The sequence below is a fragment of the Zosterops lateralis genome, assembly GCF_965231275.1.
Source record: "Zosterops lateralis genome assembly, chromosome: 3".
Taxonomy (NCBI): Eukaryota; Metazoa; Chordata; class Aves; order Passeriformes; family Zosteropidae; genus Zosterops; species Zosterops lateralis.
Genome location: NC_139764.1, coordinates 5,453,904 through 5,473,864, shown reverse-complemented (window position 1 = coordinate 5,473,864; position 19,961 = coordinate 5,453,904).

The window sequence follows — 19,961 nt, the reverse complement described above, 5'->3', positions numbered from 1 at the left end:
CATGTGTCATCTTTGGGGCCAGTGATGTATATAGGTTATTTGGGAGCAGACGGTTTTAAGGGATTTCTTCAAGGAGTGTGTGCATAGCACTGGGAAACCATGAAGTTGAAATAATCCCCCATATATGCTTGGCACTCTGAGGCTCTTAAATTTGCCTCTCCTACTGCTGAAACGCAGGTGGTTTCGGTGAGTCTGGGCAGGGACCCAATGGGCACAGGAGTGGGAGCCCTGCCCTGTGTAAGCAGCTCTTGTTGTGCTGTAAAACAAACCAGCCTGGGAGCACTGTGCTGCTGGGTGCTAGGGACTGTGCCAGTCCAGGAGGAGCACTCATGTCAGAGACAAGGAACAAGCTGCATGCTGGAGAAAGAGCTTTTTTTTTTACTGACAACAGAGATTTAAGGGAGGGTTCTGCTGTTTCTCAGGCAGGCAGAGCAGTGCCGTGGCATGCGATATACTTACTTCTGACTGCAGGGCACAGAGCAGGGCCTCCTGCTACAGCTGTAGCCTCTGCAAAACTGGGGAGAGCCCAGTAGACTTGAGAATGAGACCAGCAAAGGTGTGAATGCTGTGTCATCAAGATCAGCTGACCTCCACAAGAGGGTTGGGAGGGATGCTGCCAGCTCTTCTTGTGCTTTGTCACTGAGGCTGGAGGCAAGGCCTTTCTGTCCCTTCTTGGTCATGGTGGAAGTGCTGCTCATCACCACTAAACCCTTGGCATCAGAACCTGCTCTTTAAATACTATATTTTTTAATTGTTTATTCTTGGTGTGGGGCCATGTAAAGGGTCCCCCTTAAGAAGATGTGGTTGTGTTCATTCCCTGTTCCAGCTGGGAAGGCACTGGGAGCGTGGGGCTGGCTGTCAGCACGACTCACACACGTTTTACTAGTCCTGCTCACTCATCCTCCGTGCGAATGTGCAGATCTCATCTTGGGGATCAATAGTGTTGTGCTGTCACAGCCATCCAGCTCCAGGTGCTTTTGCAATGGTGTTGCTGTCAGCTGCACCCCAAAACTACACTGTGCACCCCACCCAGCATGTGTACAAACATGCAGATCATTCTTTGGAGTGGACAAGGGGATGTAGCATCCAATTTCCTTTCCAGCAGCTCAGCAGCAGCCAGAGGCAGCAGGGCTGTGTGTGTTTGGGGGGCTTATTTTTCTCACCAAGAGCTTTTACAAATCTTTAAGCCCTTTTTGCCAGAAGGCTGGGGTAGGGCATGGCCTGCAAAGGATCTGTGTTGTAAAAGGACTACCTGCACTGCTTATTTAGCAGAAAGAGGTATCATTCCTATTCCTGGCACAGATGCCACGACTGCAAATGTCTGTGCTCAGTTCTGGCTGGGCTGGCAATGCACACGAGTCCCTCCCCACTGGCGAGGTCAGCACAGCCATGGCCCTGCTGCCAATGCTTGGCAGGGAGACTGAGTGGCAAACAGAGTAGCTGTGGGTGCCATGCCTGAGGGTGGCACTGGCCCTCCCCATGCATGGATCAGCAGGAGTGGGTGGCCCTGGCCACACTGGTGTGTCTCACCAGCTTGAGATGTGAGCAGGGCAAGCTCCTGTCTGCAGAGTGAGGAGGCCATACATGCCAGGCTTTGAATGGACAGCCTGAGCCTCCCGTATCCTTGCAGTCCTGGCCAAAAAAGGTCCATCGTCCTTTTTGCTGCCAGAAAGGAAAAAACTCAAGGCACTGCTTCAGTCAACAGTGAGTTTGCACACCCTGCTTGTTAGGTGTGCTGGCAGAGCATGAAAAGCTTCCACGCTCCTCTGAGCACTGGAGATTAAAGGTCAGCTCAAAAGGCAGGAGAAGGGGAGTGGGGGCATTGGCTCCAATGTTCCCTCGCTGGTCCCGGATGTTTGGGCTTTTGCCTGTCGGTGAGGCCAGCTGGAAGATTTATTTCCTCACTGTGCTTCCATGGTGATGCAGTTTGGGAGGTGTGTTTCTATGTGGAGTGCACACAATGTCGACGTTTCACCTCAGGTCTAGGGTCATTTTTTCTAGAAAAAAATTTTCTTCGAATCCTTGGGCTTTTGGCTTAAAAAGAAAGGAATATTTTACAAAACTTACCTTTTAGTAAATGCCATTTCTCATGAATGCTGTGACGCCACCTGTTGGCCGCCAGCGGGGCTGCAGCAGCGGGGGCTGGCAAAGCTCCCCGCCTCATTTTGGGAGACCCCTCCGGCACCAGCATCGGTGGCTTCCCCACCACACCGACACCAGCACCTCTTGGGACAGGGGATGTCAGTATTCCTCCCCTACTTCTAGGCTGACCCTTCTGCTCTTCCCAGAAATCCTCTGGTTTTAAGAGGAGAACCACCAGCTACCCCAAACCACTGAGAAAATGATTCTATTTGTAATTATTTTTCCCGCCCCACAAAGAATGATTTCTTTCTTCAGTGGTTCTTCTTAGTCAACAAATAAATTTTAAAATGAGAGGTGCTACTGCAGGTCAAGAAAACACTTCAAAAGCAGTGATTTCTTTAATTTATTATTACTATTATTATTTCTGTCTCCACTATTGTAATATCTGGGTACAGTCAAGAGCTCAGGCTTGCTGTGGGTTTTATATTACCATATTTACAATCATAAATCTATTTTGCCAGTTGGTGACCCATGAGGCAGCAGTGACACATCAATTGGCTTCACTTCTGGCTGTCACCAGTTTGTGGTTTGCACTACAGTTACCAGCCTAACTCTTCCAAGGGTTTCCACTGAATCCTTTCCTAACCAGCATTAACCCTTGGCCTATGGCATCATTTTGATTGAGTAGATTGGTTTTTTTTTCAAGCCTGTTCAAGAAATGACTGATTAATGATCAGCTTCTGCATGGGGTTTGCTGCTCCTCCTGTTGAGCAAGAAGTTGAGTGGATACATGTGCCACATGAGCTGGGTTATTGATTGATTCCCTTGGGTCTCCTGGCCTCTCACAGAAGATGTCTGGCTGTTTTCACAGAGTGATTTGGGATTTTCACTGGAGGGTGTGTGTGGTGGAGGTCTCATGGCAGGCTTGAGTCCACCTGACTGCAGCTTTCTAACACACCACAAATTGGTGTGTTAGAAGACGCAGAAAGAAACCAAATGTGTCTTTGTGCCAGCTGAATTCAAGAGCTGCTTTGTGAGAAGGAAAGGGAGACCCATGAAGTGGAGCAGAGATTTGGGATGACAGTGCTGCTGATGCACTTCTCTCGTGGGCTCACTCTCCTTGCAGGATGGCTGAAAATTGTTGTGGGAGAACGAGCATCTATCTGCCTTTGTTCACATTCTTTGACATTCTAGAAGTATCAAGCCCAGAAACAGTGATCCATTAGAATAGCTACATTAGCCTTCAGTTGGGGCTTGCCAGAATTGCTGGCCATCAGAAAAGGGGACAATACCTTTGTTGGAGGTTTGGTATCTGTCAACACTGGCTTGATTTGACCAAGTGTTTCAAAACACCTGTTACAAGGAGCTGCACATTCTTTTTAAATCTTGTCAGTGCTGTTTAAGCTCTGTATAATTAGAGCCTTACCGTAAACCTCTTTCGAGCAGGTCCTAAAGCTCTGTTTATTTTCTGTGTTCCTGGTGCTACTAAAGGAGCAATAAAAAGCAATGTTTTTCCTAGAAACCACATAGTTGAAGTCAAATCTCCAGGAAACTTGGAGGCTCTATAGGGGCACCACAGTGCTTTGAGGCATTTGCTGAGCATCCAGATTTGAGGTTGGTGCAGTTGTCATTTGGCCTCCCTTTTGCTGCCTGCATTACCACTGGCATTTTAAGTTTATGAATTAAATAATTTCAATATTGTTAAATTCGATGTCAGCTTTTCAATGGCTTCCCTACACTTTTTGGGTTTATTCTGCTGAGGGGGGGGGGGGTACGAATTCATTTGTGATTTGGAGTGTGCTCAGGAGGGTAGTAGAGATTCAAGAGCTCCAAGGTGAGTGCAGTGAGAGCCTTCAGAGGCTCTTTGGTGGTCAGCAGCTCTCTGCAGGCTCTCCAGCAGCCTCTGGGAGCTCTCACAAAACAGCTGCTTCTCTTTTTCCACTTCTGTTTGATTGCAATCCTTACTCCAAAGTATTATGCCTGCATGAAAGATCACCAGGAAATTCAGTTCCTCACTGAAGGAAAATTGTTGTTTAAAGCCACAGAGCATTGTTTTGTTCCCAAGCACAGGAATAGAGTTTAAATTTTGCTCTATTCCCTTTGTGTTTGTTTTCCTTTCTCTCTTTTTCAGTAGCAACATGAAACGAGGTAAAATTAGACTTAAAAAGAGAAAAAAAATGAAAATATGAGTGGGGGAGAGTAAAAGTTGCTTTTTTTTACTTCCTTTCTTGAAAATTTTTATTATTAGAAAAGTTGAGATGCTGGTTTTATCTCCATTCAGTAAGTCTGGAGAATTTGTACATTGAGTAAGTAATGTTGTATCTCCTGCGGACTTCCTGAAGTGAAATGAAAATAATGACTAGTTAATGCTTTTTAATTTTCAGTTTAGTACCAGAAGCAATTGTTGATGGCAATAAAAGAGTTCTTTCACTAATTATCTGGCAGCTTAGTCCTACCTGACTCCTAGAAAAGCTCCCTGTTGCTCATTAGTGGATGCATCCAAATATTCTGTGATGTTTGACACCACTCTACTATTCTGGTCATGAATCTAAAAAAGAAAACTACCAGATTTCCTTTTTTTTTTTTTTTTTTTTTTTTTTTTTTTAATCTTTTACAAGGGATGTTCCTTTGTGATTCAATAAAATACTGACCTATTTATGTATATATCTCATTAGACACTCTGGTACTCTTCCCATTTTTCTTTTCTGAGGGCAAATTTCCTTTCACTTGAGGCTTCTTGCTCACCACTGCACATGGTTTAGTCTCAGCCTGCTAATTGAGTGGAGCAGGAGCAAAGAGGAGAAAATGCAAAAGGCAGCTAATGATGAGAGGTGCATGATGTGTGGGCAGCGTGGCCATGTCACACAACTGGGCATAAGAAGTTTAAGGGTACACAGCCCTCAGTGCCTGAAAACCAGTGTGTGAACACATCATTATAGGGCACGAGTACCACAGGGTCAAACTTACATCCCACAGACAACTTTAAATTATTAATTTGGTGACTTGCAAACATTGACCTTTTCAGTTAAATATCCTTTTATGTCTACCATATAATTTCTTAAGGTTTAAAAAAAAATAATTATGGTCTATAGAGATTTTTGAAACCTTCACAAATATTATCAGTCAGTTAGAGACCCTTAAGTTATAACAAAGTCCTGTGCTAATTAACTTGACTAATACATTGCCAGAAATAGAAATCTTTTGTCTTTTCTCAGATTTTGGCAGTGAGTTTCATAGCCACTGGGGACTTGTAGTAATGTTCTAATGGTACATATGCACATTCTTTGAATGTTTCTGTAGTGGATCTCAAATCCTTTAAAAGGTCACCTATTCCTGAAGCACAATTGCTTGCAGAAACAGCTTCTGTTGGATCCTGGCAGTCTGAAAACTCAGATGTACCTCTGGCCTTTGTTCCTGCCTCAGCCCTGAGCTGCATTCTGCCATGACCACCCAGCCTCCAAGGCCAGCTCTGGATGAAGTGTTCCTCAGGACAGAGCCATAGGCTGATCCTCACTGCAGCCAGAGACTCAGTCTGCCTTCAGTGTTCTGGCATCCACCCCTGGCATCCTCTGGAGCCTCCTCTGCAGCCCTCCAAGGGCTTGTAGATCTGCATTTTCTTTCTCTGAATTCCAGCTCTAGATCAATCCATGGGCCAAGGAGACAGTGTTTCAAGTGGTTCCTTACAGCTGTGAAGGCTCTTCCAAAACACAGCAATGCATCTTGCCAGAATTATGGTCTGGTTGTCATGGTCTTGTAAAATGATTTGGGTTGAAAGGAACCTTTGGTGGACATCTAAGTTCAGTCTCCTTCTCAGGTTCAGTTCTCAGGAGTTTTGGGATGAACTCACTACAACAGCAATGCTGTAGGTCTTGGAAGCTCTGCCTGTGTTGAGACATTCAAAATCCAGCTGGATAAAGAGCTGGACAACCTTCTCTGTGCTTGACTGGGTGAGTTAGACTAGAGAAATGAGGTCCTTTGCAACCTCAGCTGCTTTGTAATTCCTCAGGATCGTGTTCATGGCTATCAAATATTCCCTGCATGTGAGTGGGTATTAATCCAAAGGGGGACTAGTTGAGAAAATTAAATAGTGCTGGAAAATGGACTTTCCTGTGCTCTCTGTAAACCACCTGACCTGGATGGTTGGTCAGGACCTCCCTTTGAGAAGTCGGCACAGTTTTGCCCACAGTCCTCCTGCGATTCATGGAGGCTCTCTGGTCTCCTCCTTCCCCTTGAAGAACCTTGAGTCAGTCTCAGGGCATCGAGCTGGCATTGAACCTGGAAACTCTGAAGAACAGAGACCCCCAGTGGAGATTTATCAGGTTTCACTTGACAGGAGAACATGAATGAGTCTCTCTAGAAAATCTGGAGACTCAGCACAGGTCTTGAGAGCAGCAGAAATGCTACAGGCAGGAGTTCTTCCACATTTTTTAGGATAATCTTATGTACCTGGTATATCTGTCTTGTTTGGGAAACCTGAGTCCCTGCCATAAACATTCTCAAAGTTTTATGTAACCCTGTCAGCAATCACTAGTTTACAGAGTGGAACAAAATGCTCATGTTCATAAGGAAAAAAAAGTACAAAATTCATAATCTGATTTGTTCATTTAACAAAAGCAGACTGTTCAATGGTCTCTCAGTTGGATGAATGGAAAAATAAAAGATATAGATGAAGTACAGTTTAATTAATCAGAATGACTGTTCCCCATTTAGAAATGCAAGTGCTGCTTCCTCCCCCTGGGTCAGCCTGAGCTGATTAAACACCAAATTCCTAATTCGAGAGATCTCGCGTTTCTCTGCTGCTGCCACACTGGGCCTTTAACTCCCGGCATCTCTCAGTTGTGGTTTATAAGATAAAATAAATCCTTTTCCCATCATAAATCCTATATGAGTCAGTATTATCCTGCTTCTGCAGCTGAAAAAATTAGGTCAGACAGGAGAAATGACTTGATGGAAGCCACCAGGGAGCTCTGTGTCAGAGTGACTATTAGGGTGGAGGTGCCTGGGGATAATCAGTCGGGTTCTGATGTTTGCTGCATCCTTCCCCTGCTGGAAAAAAGCCAGTGGCATCTCTTATTTTTATTCTTTGAAACTGCTGGGTGATGACAAAAATGGGTTATGTCTTGGGTTAAGCACACCTTTGAGTACGTTTTCTAGAACTGCCAAATGCTCCAACTCCCAAATTCCTTTCCTGCTCAACATTAATATTAATGCAGATTTTCTGATTTAAACACGTGGGCTTTTCTTGAGTGTACAGATAACAAATTGACTTAAGCCAGAGAAGAAACCAAATTTGTGAAATCCTGAAAATCTTCCTTAATCAGAATCAATGCTGAGCAAAAATATGAACTGCTAATTTTCAAAATGGACACACTCTGGGTTTTGGCTTCCCATTCTTTTTCCCCAGCACAGTGATGGATGGGCTTTCTGTGCTCACTGTAGTCAGACTTTTCTTGATGGTCAGGGGCTGAGGATTTAAAAATGCATCCTGATTGCAATTAAATTGCTTTTGCCTGCCAACACATTCTCTAGTTCTGTGTGGCAGCATAGATTAGAAATATTTAGTGATCTCTATTAGAAGTTTGTCTCTGCAGAAAAACAAAGGAAGCAGCCTGCAGGGAACTGAGCAGGTATCCTGCTTTGGATAAGCTGTTGCAGAGGATTCTTCCATACAAAATGCCTTTTTAATAACATCAACCAGTTGCAAATGCATTAGGTGTCCTTTTCACCTGTGATGATCCAATGTTGTACCTGAAGTACCTTCATTTCTGATCTCTCTTTCCAAAGCATTCTGGGCAAGCCCCAAAAGTGTCAGTTTTAGGGACCTGTCTGACAGCAATAGATTAGGGTCTGGTGAAGATGGTGTTTGTAGGGGTTTGGTTGTTGCTTAAATCTTCTTTCTCAGTATCCCAAGGATGGATACTCCCTCCTGTCTCGGCTCTAGAGCCCTGGTGTACCCTGTCAGTGCCCACAACCAGCCTGGTGGCCCTCCCATGGCATCATTCCAGCTGGTCAACATCCTTCTCCTCTGGAAGGCATCATGTGTATTTTCCATATATACTTGCCTGGACTTAATAATTTCATGGGGAAAATCCTAATTGCTCCTGTATGGATGAATTGTAATCTTTCAGCAGTGTTTTTCCAAGCACTGATTTTTCTGGCCCAGCTCCCAGTCAGGCTTTGGTGCCTCCAGAGGGATTCAGCCAAGCTGCCTCACTGAACCTGCAAGATACAGCTCATAGCCTCAGATAACAAACGCTTATGTATTTTCATTTTGTTTTTATACTTTCTGTCTAAAAACATATGCTCCACTGCCTCCTTGCAAGGAGCGCAAATCCCACTCTTGAACGCCTGGTGTGCAGCTCCTGGCCTGCTGCAAAGCCAGGCTTTCCAGGGCTATTGTCAGAAATAAAGCCTCTTTATCTCCCTTCCTGTTTCACCAGTCTCCATCTGAGAGAAGGGTGAAGTGTAAAGCAGAGCACAAGGAGAGGCTTTAATCACACTGATGCCACAGTCCCTCACTACTTGGTGGGTCTGTTCCCACAAAAAGCTTTGCTGAAGCCATATCTACCTGTCCTTCACGTTTTTGTGAGGGTGCAGCAGCTCTCCTCAGCCTTTTGTATCCTCCATTCCTCCTCCTGAAGTGTGTCTGGAGTTGACAGTGCTGTCTGGGAAGTGCAGCAGAGACAGGGACAGAAGACTCCTTCCATCTGGGTACAAGGTTTGCATCGCTCTGAGTTCCAGCACATCAGGTTTGGACTTTGGCGCCTTGTGCCCAAGGGAAACTGACCTGGGGATTTCTCAGAGTGGCTTTCATTAATTATGCTGCACCCAAAATGAGTAGCCGAACTTCTCTGTTGCATGACTTTCCTTCAAAGCAAACCTTCCCCTGCCTCTTCAGGCAGTTCATAATGTTGCACCACAACATTATGCTGATAACTGTAACCACAGAAGCTGTCTCTGTGCTTCATGATTCAGTCCTGAACTGTTCCCTATAGCTGTGGTACAACCTACATGGGCATTTTCAACACCCCTGGAACCTCGCACAAGCTTTGCCTTCCCTGTGAGACTGTGCCATTCACAGGAGAATTATAATAAAATAGGTCTCTGCATCTTTTTTCTGCCCAGATTACCAGAGCTACCCCAGCCCTGCCTTTACACAGGAGAACTTGGGCAGTGGTGTCTTAGCTGCCTTGAAGATCAGATTGGAGGGCATGTTTTGGAATATGACAGAAGATAGGAGACAAGATGTTTCCCTCTGGTTCTGGATCCCTTTAGCTCTGTAGATTTAAGCTAGGTCAGTTATAATACAGCTTGAAGCAGAAAGATGAAAGAGCTGCAATTAACATCATCAAGCCTGTATTTTCATATGAACAGCAAATGCAAATGTTAATGTAGACAAGCAAAGATCTCTCCCAACCTCTGTATGTGCTGAAAATTTAGCAAGCACATCAATATTCTGTTCGTGGAGATACTCGTGAATATTTTTGTATTTTAGCCTTGTCATCAGCAACTTTTCAGGATAATTATGTTGTGTGAAATGATTACTACAGAATGAAAAAGCAAGCTCCAGGGTAGTTTGTCTCTGTGGCTGTTCATTTCTCAGTGATATGAATGATAGTTTTAATCAACAGGTCTGTGTGATGGAATAAGTTCTATGTCTCATCATTGCTCTGGGTGCAGGCTGTTTTCACCAATAACTATGTTTTATATCCAGAAACAGCTCCTGCTGAATCCCAGCAAAGAAAAGAACACATATGCTGTGCATGAGTACATTGTTCTTTATGCCTGGCATTTCTAAAGCTACACAAACAATCTGGAGCCCTCCCATCAGCATTAATGAGGACAGAATAACCAAGTCCTTCATTGCCCTAAATGATAAATCTATGTACACAGTGTTTAATTCGAAGTATATAGAACTCAGCGGGTAGGCTTCTGTTGATATCAAAAGATATTAAACCTGGCCTGCATCAAGAACTTCAGAGAAAGCATCAGCCACTTCACACCCAAGCAAAGGGGTTTTGAGGTAACCCAGCTGACTTGACATTATGGGAATATTAGAGGACTGATACAGCTGGGCCGGGAGCAAACAACCTCTTGTGCTGAGGGTCCCAAAATGCTGCAGCCTCTGCAGCCTGCAAGGGGATGCTTAAATGGCAGCACTTTCAGAAGGATTCAAGGGGGTTTGGTAGCACAAGCTGCTGCAGCAGCTCTGTCAGGGCAGGGATGGGCCTCAGCACATTGAGAGAGACAGAAAAACCCAAGTCCTTCCTCCACCTTCATTTTTACCCCAGCTGGCAGCAAGGCTGTTCCTTGGCAAGTGGTATGGCCCCAACCAGGCTGTGTCTGCGCCCACAGAGGTGGCAGCTTCTCCACAAGCCAATGTATCTCAGTCCTTCATGGCTCAATTACCAAACTGAAAGGCAAACGGCATTCAGAGGCTGTCCCCAGTTAATTCTTGGATGCTCTCCTGGACATGCAACTCAAAGTCCTTGCTTTTCTCAGCACTGAGCTGTTAACCTGTGCCTTTGCTGTTTGCTTCAGCTGGTGCTGAGCACCAGGGACAGCAGATAACTACAGTCACTCACAGAGCAGTCATTGCATGAGTGGACTCTTGCTAAGGCCAGTGTTAGTATTGTGTACGTGTGAGGAGAGTTACAGAAGTGACCAGGCTCTCTTGGCTCTTCTAGCACTTCTCTTGTTCCCTAATGATTGTTGAGGCATGGTCCAAAATTTCTGTATAATGTCTGTGCCTGAAAGCCAGGCAAAATCACTACCCTGTATTTTCCAGCCCTTTGCCTAGGATGGAACTTGGGGAAAGGCTTGAGCATACTCCACTGTGTAAGGATTTGTTCATTTTTGAACACAGCTCTCTAGCAGCCTCAGTGAGCTTTGCAAAATGACTTGGATGCAAGAGGCTCAGTTTCAGCACTGCATTTATAGGCAAGTGGACCTTAGGGGGGCAGAGGAGGTTACTCAGTTGTTGGTGATATTCAACTAAGATTCTTTGGCTGAGTTTGCCATTCATCTAACAGAAACTGGTTTTCATTTCCTAACCTTTCAAATGTGTCCATCTGTAGTTAAACACAGCCTCTCCATGAAATAAAAGGATGCCTCACATATATGTAAAAAAATGGAGCTGAGTATGTATGGTATTTATGTTGACTTTTCAGTGTCTAATGCTCTAACTTCAGCATTTACTTGTGTTGTGTGTTCTCTTCTTCCTTTTTTTTTCCTGGCAACTTGAGTCAATAGCTCTTGGGTAGAAACTAGAATGTAATTAAACATGCAAATAAGTGGACTTCAGGTATATAAAATACTATCCAGTGTGTTGGATACAGAAGCAAACCCCAAGCTTATCAAACATTTTGTATTCAGGGCTGTGTTAGCGAGTAAGGGTGATGTTACCCAAGGCCAGGAAATTGAAGTGGTTGATGGTCTCCACATTCTACTTTTATAACCAGCAGCTCTCTGCCTCTCTGCCTTTCCCCCCATTTCAGTTACTGGAAATAAGTGTCTTGTTTTTCCAGCTCCACATTTACTTGTTCATTCAAAGCTAAACCACCAAAATAAGGAGATGCTGAATCTGCTGCACAAGTCCCTTGTTCTTCACCAAGCTCCAGACCTGAAGGTTTATCAGGTGCCTCTTTATTTTCTCCTTCTTGAGACAGGATTCTTAAATGCTTTTTTTTATTAAGGCAGAATTCAGATACATTCAGAAAAGGTTCGTCATTCACAGTGGCACTGTAGTTAGTGTCCTGGGAATGGGGACTAAGGAAATTGATGTTGACTTTCTGGGGCACTTTAGATGTTCTTGAAAACTTTCTCTCTGGTCTTCCTGAAACCTTCCTTTCTTGTTCACAGCATCTTAAGGATTTTCAAAGGATGAATTAAAATTCAAATTCTTTAGGGAGGTAAATCTAAGGGAACATACAGAAAGAGAACTGGTGTAAAACTGAAAACTGTTCACCTGGAAAAAAACAGAAAAGGAAATTGTACTTTAGCATGCAATGCATGCCTCATTGGATTTTACTAAATTGCCCTTGCTTTAGCACTGAGTTGCAGGAGAAATACAGCATTTCACAAAGCAGGTATAATTAGAAAAACTTTAAATTATTTCTGGGACATTAAATTCACAGAGACTAAGATCCATTGTGCCAGCCTAATTATTTTGAAATACTGCAGGTAAATCAATGGACATACACTTAATGTTTAATTGTAGGAACCATCTATTACTTCCACTGTGTGGGCCAAGTCCTGCTCTCATTTGCAATTAATGAAACCTTACTACAGGCAGTAATTCTGTGTGAAATGGGCAGCATTTCAGTACTCATTTGATGATACATGTTGTGACAGAACAAAAAAGCCAAGAGCAGAACGCGTGGCTCTTGCCTTCCCACTGGAGGTGGCATTGCAAAGATCTCCACAACGAAGAGCAGATGACAGCAGCTTGGCCACTACAGAAAAGTACGTGTTCATTCATCCTCGGTGGTTTTCCACAAGAAAGGACCTCTTGGGTCTGTATTGGGTCAGGTGAGCTTCCGCCATCCAAAATCAATGCAGCATCTATGCCAAATAATGGCTTTTCTCTAATTCACTCAGAATTTGTCACCTTGGCTCTTACCTGCTCACTGCCAGGCTTAGGCAGGCTGGGAATGTGGGTTCCTGCTCCAGCTGAAAGCTGGTGGCCAGGAAAAACTGAGTGTCATTCCCAGTTTGGTGGAAGTAGATTTCTCTGGCTTTGTGTTCTCCATGGCCCTCATTTAGAGACGATGATGGTAGAGTTTAAATTGTGACTGATTCCATTCAACGCTTGGCATTGCCAGGGATATTTGTGTGTTTTTCAGGCAGAACACTTGTTCCCAACCTGCTTCTAGGTCCTTGTCTGTCTTCCTCATGAAAAGATCCAGGTTTTAAGCTGGAAGCTCCCAAGAGCAGGGATTGCTGTCCATGCATTCTCTAGATGACTGGCATGAAAATGTGTTAATTTTATTTCACTGCTAAGATCTCCTGGCACAAGGTTCACCCTGTGTGCCAGAGTGTGCAAGTGGAGCAGCACCACCACGCCTGGGCAGGCAGCAGGGGCTACATGGAAATGTGATTCACAGAATTCATTATCTATCCAAGTAACCCATCAAAGGGAGCAGGTATTACTTAGGATTATCCCAAGGTCCTACTTCCATCATCCCCCCTTTGCTATGTACTGGTGTCAGGGCCACCTAAACTTCACCCATCCCCATCTTTCCTTTGCGTCTGCGGTACGCTGGAGACATCCTGTGCTACAAATGCTCCTTGGGGAATGTGCCTCTCCCTCTTGCTTCCATCCGCCTCCCACTGCAGCTCCCAGCAATACCTGCCCTCAGCAGGGCTGAATCCCTCGGGACAAGCCAGGCACGCATCGCCTCTACGGCAGCGGCACCCTTATAACAGGCGGGGGGAATCTCCCGTTGCCATGACAATGAGCCTGTCGGGATGAACATTTCTTTTTATGAACAGCAATTCGAAGCTTAAAGCAATGCTGCCGCCTCCCAAAGGTTATTAGTGCCATGCGTAAACAGAGCTGGGCAAAGCCCTGGGAAAATAAAAGGGCGGGGGGGAAGCTGGCTAGTGCCGCGGACCCTTCCCCACTCAGGCTTCGAGCAGTGCGGGGCGATCGCTTTCTGCCTCTTTGTTCCCGGCCCTGGCACAAATCAAATCAAATCCAGCCTCCCTTCCTCCAGCAAAGCTCGCGCTAAGCTGGAGCACACTAGAGCGAAAACGGATTAGAAAGAAAAATCATCCTTGCTGCAGCAGATGAAGAGAGTATATAAATCAGCGAAATGGAGGGTGCTCTGGCCCGGGCCTGGGCTCGCTGCTGCTAACGAGGGGCTTAAATCCAAGACCGTGGCGGGGCCTGGGATGTGCGCCGACACATCCCGAAAGGTATTTTCCCTCTGCGCTCTGGACCTGCAGCACCAGCGGGCCGAGAAGGGCAGCGGCCAAAGCCGCCGGGGGTGTGTGAGTGTCCCGGAGTGCGGCCGCTCCCCACGCTGGAGGGAGCTCCTGAGACGGCAAAAGCGCCGTGTCGTGCTCCCAGCCCTCTCCAGTCAGACCCCAGAACGATGGAAACAGGTTATACTTCAGGATGCTTTTGATAGCTGATGTTGGCAGCCAAGTTGTTTCTTTTTTAGATCTATGAAGAGTTATGTTTTTCCCCGCCTGTGTAAATTAGACTTATGTAGGTTGTAAACAGCCTATATAGGTCTTGAAAATTTTTAAAGGTTTTTACATGCAAAGTCTGACCTTCTTGAAGCCACGTGAATCTGGGAGCCGAAGGTGTGAAATTTCAGGTTGAGAGTGATACAGCATTACACTGTGAATTATCCTTCCCCCCTCAGCAATCCCATAAACCAGGGCTGGCACTGGCACAGTACACGGTGGGAGGGGGACATTCAGCCAGCCCTGACAACTGAAAAACAGACCAAAAGTTGAGATAAGTGAGCACAGCCCTGTGGATGAGCCAAAGTGGGAACTGGGATGTGCTCCTCGCTGTGGGCTGGGTTCAGTGTGGCTGATGTCAGTGTCCACAGGTCACCTGGCAAAAGAAAGAAAGGGGTTCTTGCAAGCATGGGTGGAAAAGCAGCTGGGCACAGGAGAACTGGGAGGAAACATAAAATGAAACAAACCTGCTTGGTTTGTGCAGGCTTTGGCAGCCTTGCAATGTGGGTTTAAACTGGTGAAAGCCACACAGAGGTGAACACTGAATAAGGACAAATGAGACCATATCTTCCTTGAGCTGGTTAAAGATTGACTGTGTTCTGGCACTTTTCCTCAGTTCTTGTTTCTATTTGTTTCAACCACTGGGTGCTGAGCAGTGATAACCAAGCCAAAAGGCTCCATCCTTTGTGGAAGGCTGTCTCCAGAGCACCCGGGGCAGTGAGGCTGAGAAGGGCCTACAGTGCTTGTACCATGGTGGGAGACCCCAGATAACACCACAACACCAAAAAGGGGGCAGTGAAAGAGGTTTTGGTTATAAGGTGCGATCTGTAACCAGAACTGTGATGCTGAAGGACTCTCAAGCACAGGAATTTGGGTATGGTGTTCTGTACAGGCCTCGAAATAAAAAGTGTCAAGACCACACTCCCCAGAAAATGCTGGGTTTTTCCCTGATGTTGGTGTGCCAGTAGGAATGGATTAAGAGAGGATTCCCTCATTTGGGAAGGGGGGTGCTCCTTAATCCCCAAAGCCTGGATTTAAAGATCCTAGAGAGAGTAATCACAGACAGTGGATTAGCATCTGTTGGGGAGCCTGGCAGGAGAGGGCAGAGTGGCACTGCCAACCCCAGGGTTGGTCCTCACTTTTGTTTGCAGCTCCTTTTCCCAGGCCTGTGTCTTAGACATGTTCACATGGAAACATAAAATTCACAGAAAGGAAGATGTCAAAAAGAGCATTTCCTCAAATCAGGGATGATTTCTGCAAATGAGAAGTGTGTAAAATATGTATGGGGCAGGTGACAAATGATGGCAGGGGTGTGGTGTGTTTGTTTGTTTTTGTAAGCACCTTTGATATTGCTCTTGCAAGGCTTCTGCCATAACAAACTGAGTCAGCCTTTCTCCAGAAGAAGAAAAGGAGGAGATGCTTGTCAGTCAACAGAAACTAGCTGGTGTAGGGCCATCCCCATGATGCCCAGAGGCTGTTGGCCTCCAGCCATGGAAGAAAACCCATAGTTAGTGCCTTGTTTGTGTGGGAAGCCTGGAAAGCAGAGTTTGTGGCAGTATGGCCCTCATTTGTTGCTTACTGTGGCTCAGCTGTCAGGGAGTAGGACCACACACTGCTTTTCTCTGAGAATGCCCAACCCAGTCTTTTCAGCAAGGTCTGACTTCTTTCTCATTCCGAAAAAACCTGAAAACATGCAATTTCCATACAGATATAGCACAAATGAAGTATTTATCCTGGCTGAGGCATATTTCCCCTGGGAGATCTTGCAGGAGAAATGGACCATATTGGCTTTTCTGACTGGCCTTAGGTACTGCCGCAGCAGCACATGAAGCCAGTGGTGTGTGTGTTTATTTGGCAGGAGGCAGTTGCCTCAAACACAGCGAAGATCAGCTCGCCAAGAGCTTCACCATTTCAAATTTAAAACTGCATTATTTATTCAGACAGGATTTTCTGGCAGCAAACCTCATCCTTTTTTGCATCCTCTGTAGTCAAGAGGAAGGATGGTGATACGTGTGATGGTGCCCAGAGCGTGGCCCGTGCTCTGTGGTAATGTCCAGGCTCAGCTGAGCTGGGTGGAGCAGTCAGGCAAGAGCCAGGCAACCCACCTCGGGCAGGGCAACTGGAGCTTCAGGTCTTGCTGTGTGTTCCCTTCTTGGCTGCATTCTTCAAAAGTTCCCTTTGGGCAGTACTGGATCTCCTCCCTGCCCTGTGACAGGGCTGCTGCTGCTCTACCCCAGCCTTGCAAGTGCAGCCCATCAGCCACCTTGGCTTTCAAACATAAAAGTATCATCTCCCTTTCTCATTCCTTGCTCAGCTGAGGGTCAGTGTTCTCTCCTCTCCTGCCATTGCACCCCCTCAGCCACACTGATGCAGAGGGGGGTTTTGTCCTCGTGCCATCAATGCCCAGTCTTGGGAGACGCTGCTCTTCCCAAAAGAGGGCGCATCAAGCCCTGGAGTGCAGCAGAGAAACACCCAGGTACTGTTTGGCAGAGGAAGCTCCATCAGCAGGTTACCCACTCCCATAGCTGCATACTGCTGGGACAGGTGTCACATGCCCCATGTTGACAGACCTGCACAACTGTAGGGTTTTCTGCCTTTTTTCTTTCCCTCCTGGGCTATGTCTAATTGAATTTGGATAGTAGGGGCCACTGCTCTGGAATACCTGCTCCTACAATTTATCCTTTCAATTTAAATGTTGCCCAGGAGCTGTGCTAACCCTCACCTCTTAAAGGGTGAAAATCCTTTCTGTGTTGAAATTTGACTGTGTGCAAGTCTCTGAGGACCAGCACCAGTTTGTACCATGCACCAAATAGGAGCCGTGGTCTGAGTCTGGTCTGTAAATCAGGTCACTGACAAGGCAAGGCAAGAACAGCAAACAACCTGGTGCTATTCTCCCATCTGTGCTCAGAGGAGACCCAGAGTGGTACCAGCAGAAGGGCTGCAGGGAGACAATAAGGTATCTTCACAAACCTGTGTCTATGTAATAGTCAAGAGAAGGTTTTGTTTTCAGCAGGTTGTTTTCCATCACTCCCATGTAGCCATCAGCATAATTGCAGCATTCAGGGTGGTTAGACAGATAATGCCCCAGAATAACAGCTAATGGGGAAGGGTGGGAGAGAGCAGATGAACAACTTTTTATTGCTGCCATATGCTTTAAATCCCTTCAGCTCTCTTGCTATAGCCAAAGTTAGGATTTTTTTTTTTAATTGGCGAAAGAACGAGATTAGCAAAGCAAAACCAAGGAAGTAACTGCCTGCCCACCCCTGAGACACCTTCCTGCTCCTGCCTGCTCTCAACATCTCATCAACTCACCCTGCTGACTTTAGGCACCTTCCTGGCTTTGCCATACTGATCAAATCAAAGAATGAAGAGTCCTTTGCTTTGAATAGAGACCACCAACATAAACACAGGAGTTCTTCAAATCTTAGTGCATGCCTGGACTGCTGGAGAGTATCCACTGAGAGGGAGGAGATGGATCACAGCCAGTGGGGGAGAGGGCAGTGTCTGAACCTGCTGCACTGGTTTGAGCATCCTGCAAGCCCCCTGCCCTGGCCAGTGGAGGCTGAAGCTGATTTTTCAGTCAGGGCACTGCTGGAGATGGAGAGGGGGGCAGACTTGCAAAGCCATGATCCTGTTTGCTCTCATCACTAAAGGACACAAGGTGGCTCCGTCTGTCAGGGGGAGGAAATGAACTCTGGTATCTTCGGCAAACTAATTTCAGGCTTGTACTGATTCCCCTTTCAATTTAATTTAATCATCTTCGGTGTCTGATTGTACAAACATGGCTTTGTGCTGCTAAACCTTTGCTGCATATTAGCTGAGAGGCAGCTGGAATTTGAGTTTGATTTTGACTACAGTGAGAAACCTTATATTTAGCACTTGGTAAATCTCTCGAATGCAGGAGCACATCAGTTTATAAATGCAGGTTGCTTTGATCCGTGTAATTTTGAAGGATTAAGTATGAGAGAGAGAATATAGGCTGGGTACTGATACTCGTGAAGGAGAAATAGAGAAGTATTCTACCAGGTGATCAGAATTACATTACTCTATGAGATCAGCCTACCTAGAATTTGCTGCAAAAAGGATTTTTTTGTAATAGAAAAGTGCTTCGGGTTACAAAGTACTTCCAGTGCAGTCCTTTGAAGCCTGCAATACAAGGGTCAGCTACAGAAACACGTTCTCTCAGGTGGAGAGACTGAGGACAGCCGAGAATGGCCAGAGCTGGACTGATCCAGGGATGTGATGCAGACCAGGAAATGAAGACAAGCTGAAATAGCAGTGAGATAAACTACCTGCTTTCATCCCTCTTCTCTGTTGGACAAAATCCCTGCTGGCTTCTTTGCCATGTAGGATGCCAAACTGAGTCACTCTTGGCATTAAAACACATGTAGGATGCAGGGTTTTGCCATATGTTCTAATAAAAGCAAGTACTTCAGTTTGCAGCTTGGGGCGGGAGCTGGAGGCATTCCCAGTGATTGCCTCTTCCGAGAGCTCGTGCCCCTTTGGAACTTGTCCTGTTTCAAAAGGAGCCGCCCCTGACCAACTTCTCAGTTGCTCCTACAGGCACATGGACCCAACTGTGCTGCTGTACATTCTGGAGTACTCCCTGGACGTCCCTGGGTCTGGTTTTCTTTTGGAGTTGCTGTTAGAGGGAGGAGTGCTTGGCACCTGCAGGGTGGAGAGCAAGGGCTTTTAGCAGCTGGGAGGCTCATCTGTGAGCTTATTGCTTCCCAAGAAATATTTTGATTTTTGGAGAGAGGGTTCCCTTTGCATAGGAAAAGTGATTGCTTCCAGAACTTAGGAGTACATGGTTTGAAGGAGCTCAGGTTCTGCTCCCAGCAGAAAGAGAGAATAACTGAGGCAGTAGCAGTGACTTTGCTCTTCATATTTGTATGAGCAGAACAGAAAAAGGAGTTTCAATGAAAATATTATCAATGGTGTTGTGGGCTTGATAACGGAGCATTCACCACCTCCCAAAAAGCAGTAAGATGAAGAGGTGACATTTCCTATCGCTCCTGCTGGATTCTGGCTTCCAAGAAACACCACATCACTTTGATTTATTGACATGCTGGGGAAAGGCAGTTAATTTTTACAATCAGCCAACACTGTGAGTTCAGATCATCTGGAACAGAAATGAAAATGGAGACTCTCCACCTCATGTGTGTGAGGAAAGATCGGTATTTTCAAAGGGCTGGTGTGCGATGGTGCACTGGGACCTCAGCTATGGTGGTTGCTCATTCTCTGCTTCGGGGCTGTGGCTGCCTCTACCCAGATGTAACTCCCTGGGGAGCTTCACCAGGAGATCTCCACAAGTGCAGGGTTTGGTCTGTGCTAGTCGTCAGCATAGCCCAGAGGACCCAACCTGGAAGCCTGAGCACACAGGCCTCTTCCACAGCCACAGTGTCAGGAGGTTATTTCCCACTGTCAGAGCTCCTTCCAGCCTGCGATTCTTTCTGCTCCCCAACCCACCACATCACCCAGCCCAGCGAGCACTGGAGATGCTGCAGTGATTATTCTTGCACCATGGCTAGAGGGAGAACACAAGGCATCAGGTGCCTTCCAGAATCTGCTCTTTGGACCCGTGGATCTCAGGCAGGACCTGGTTTGTCTCCTGGTGAAGAGCTGAGCCCGGGCCAGTTGGCAGCGCCTGCGCAGGGACGCCGTGCTCAGAGCAGAGTCGGGAT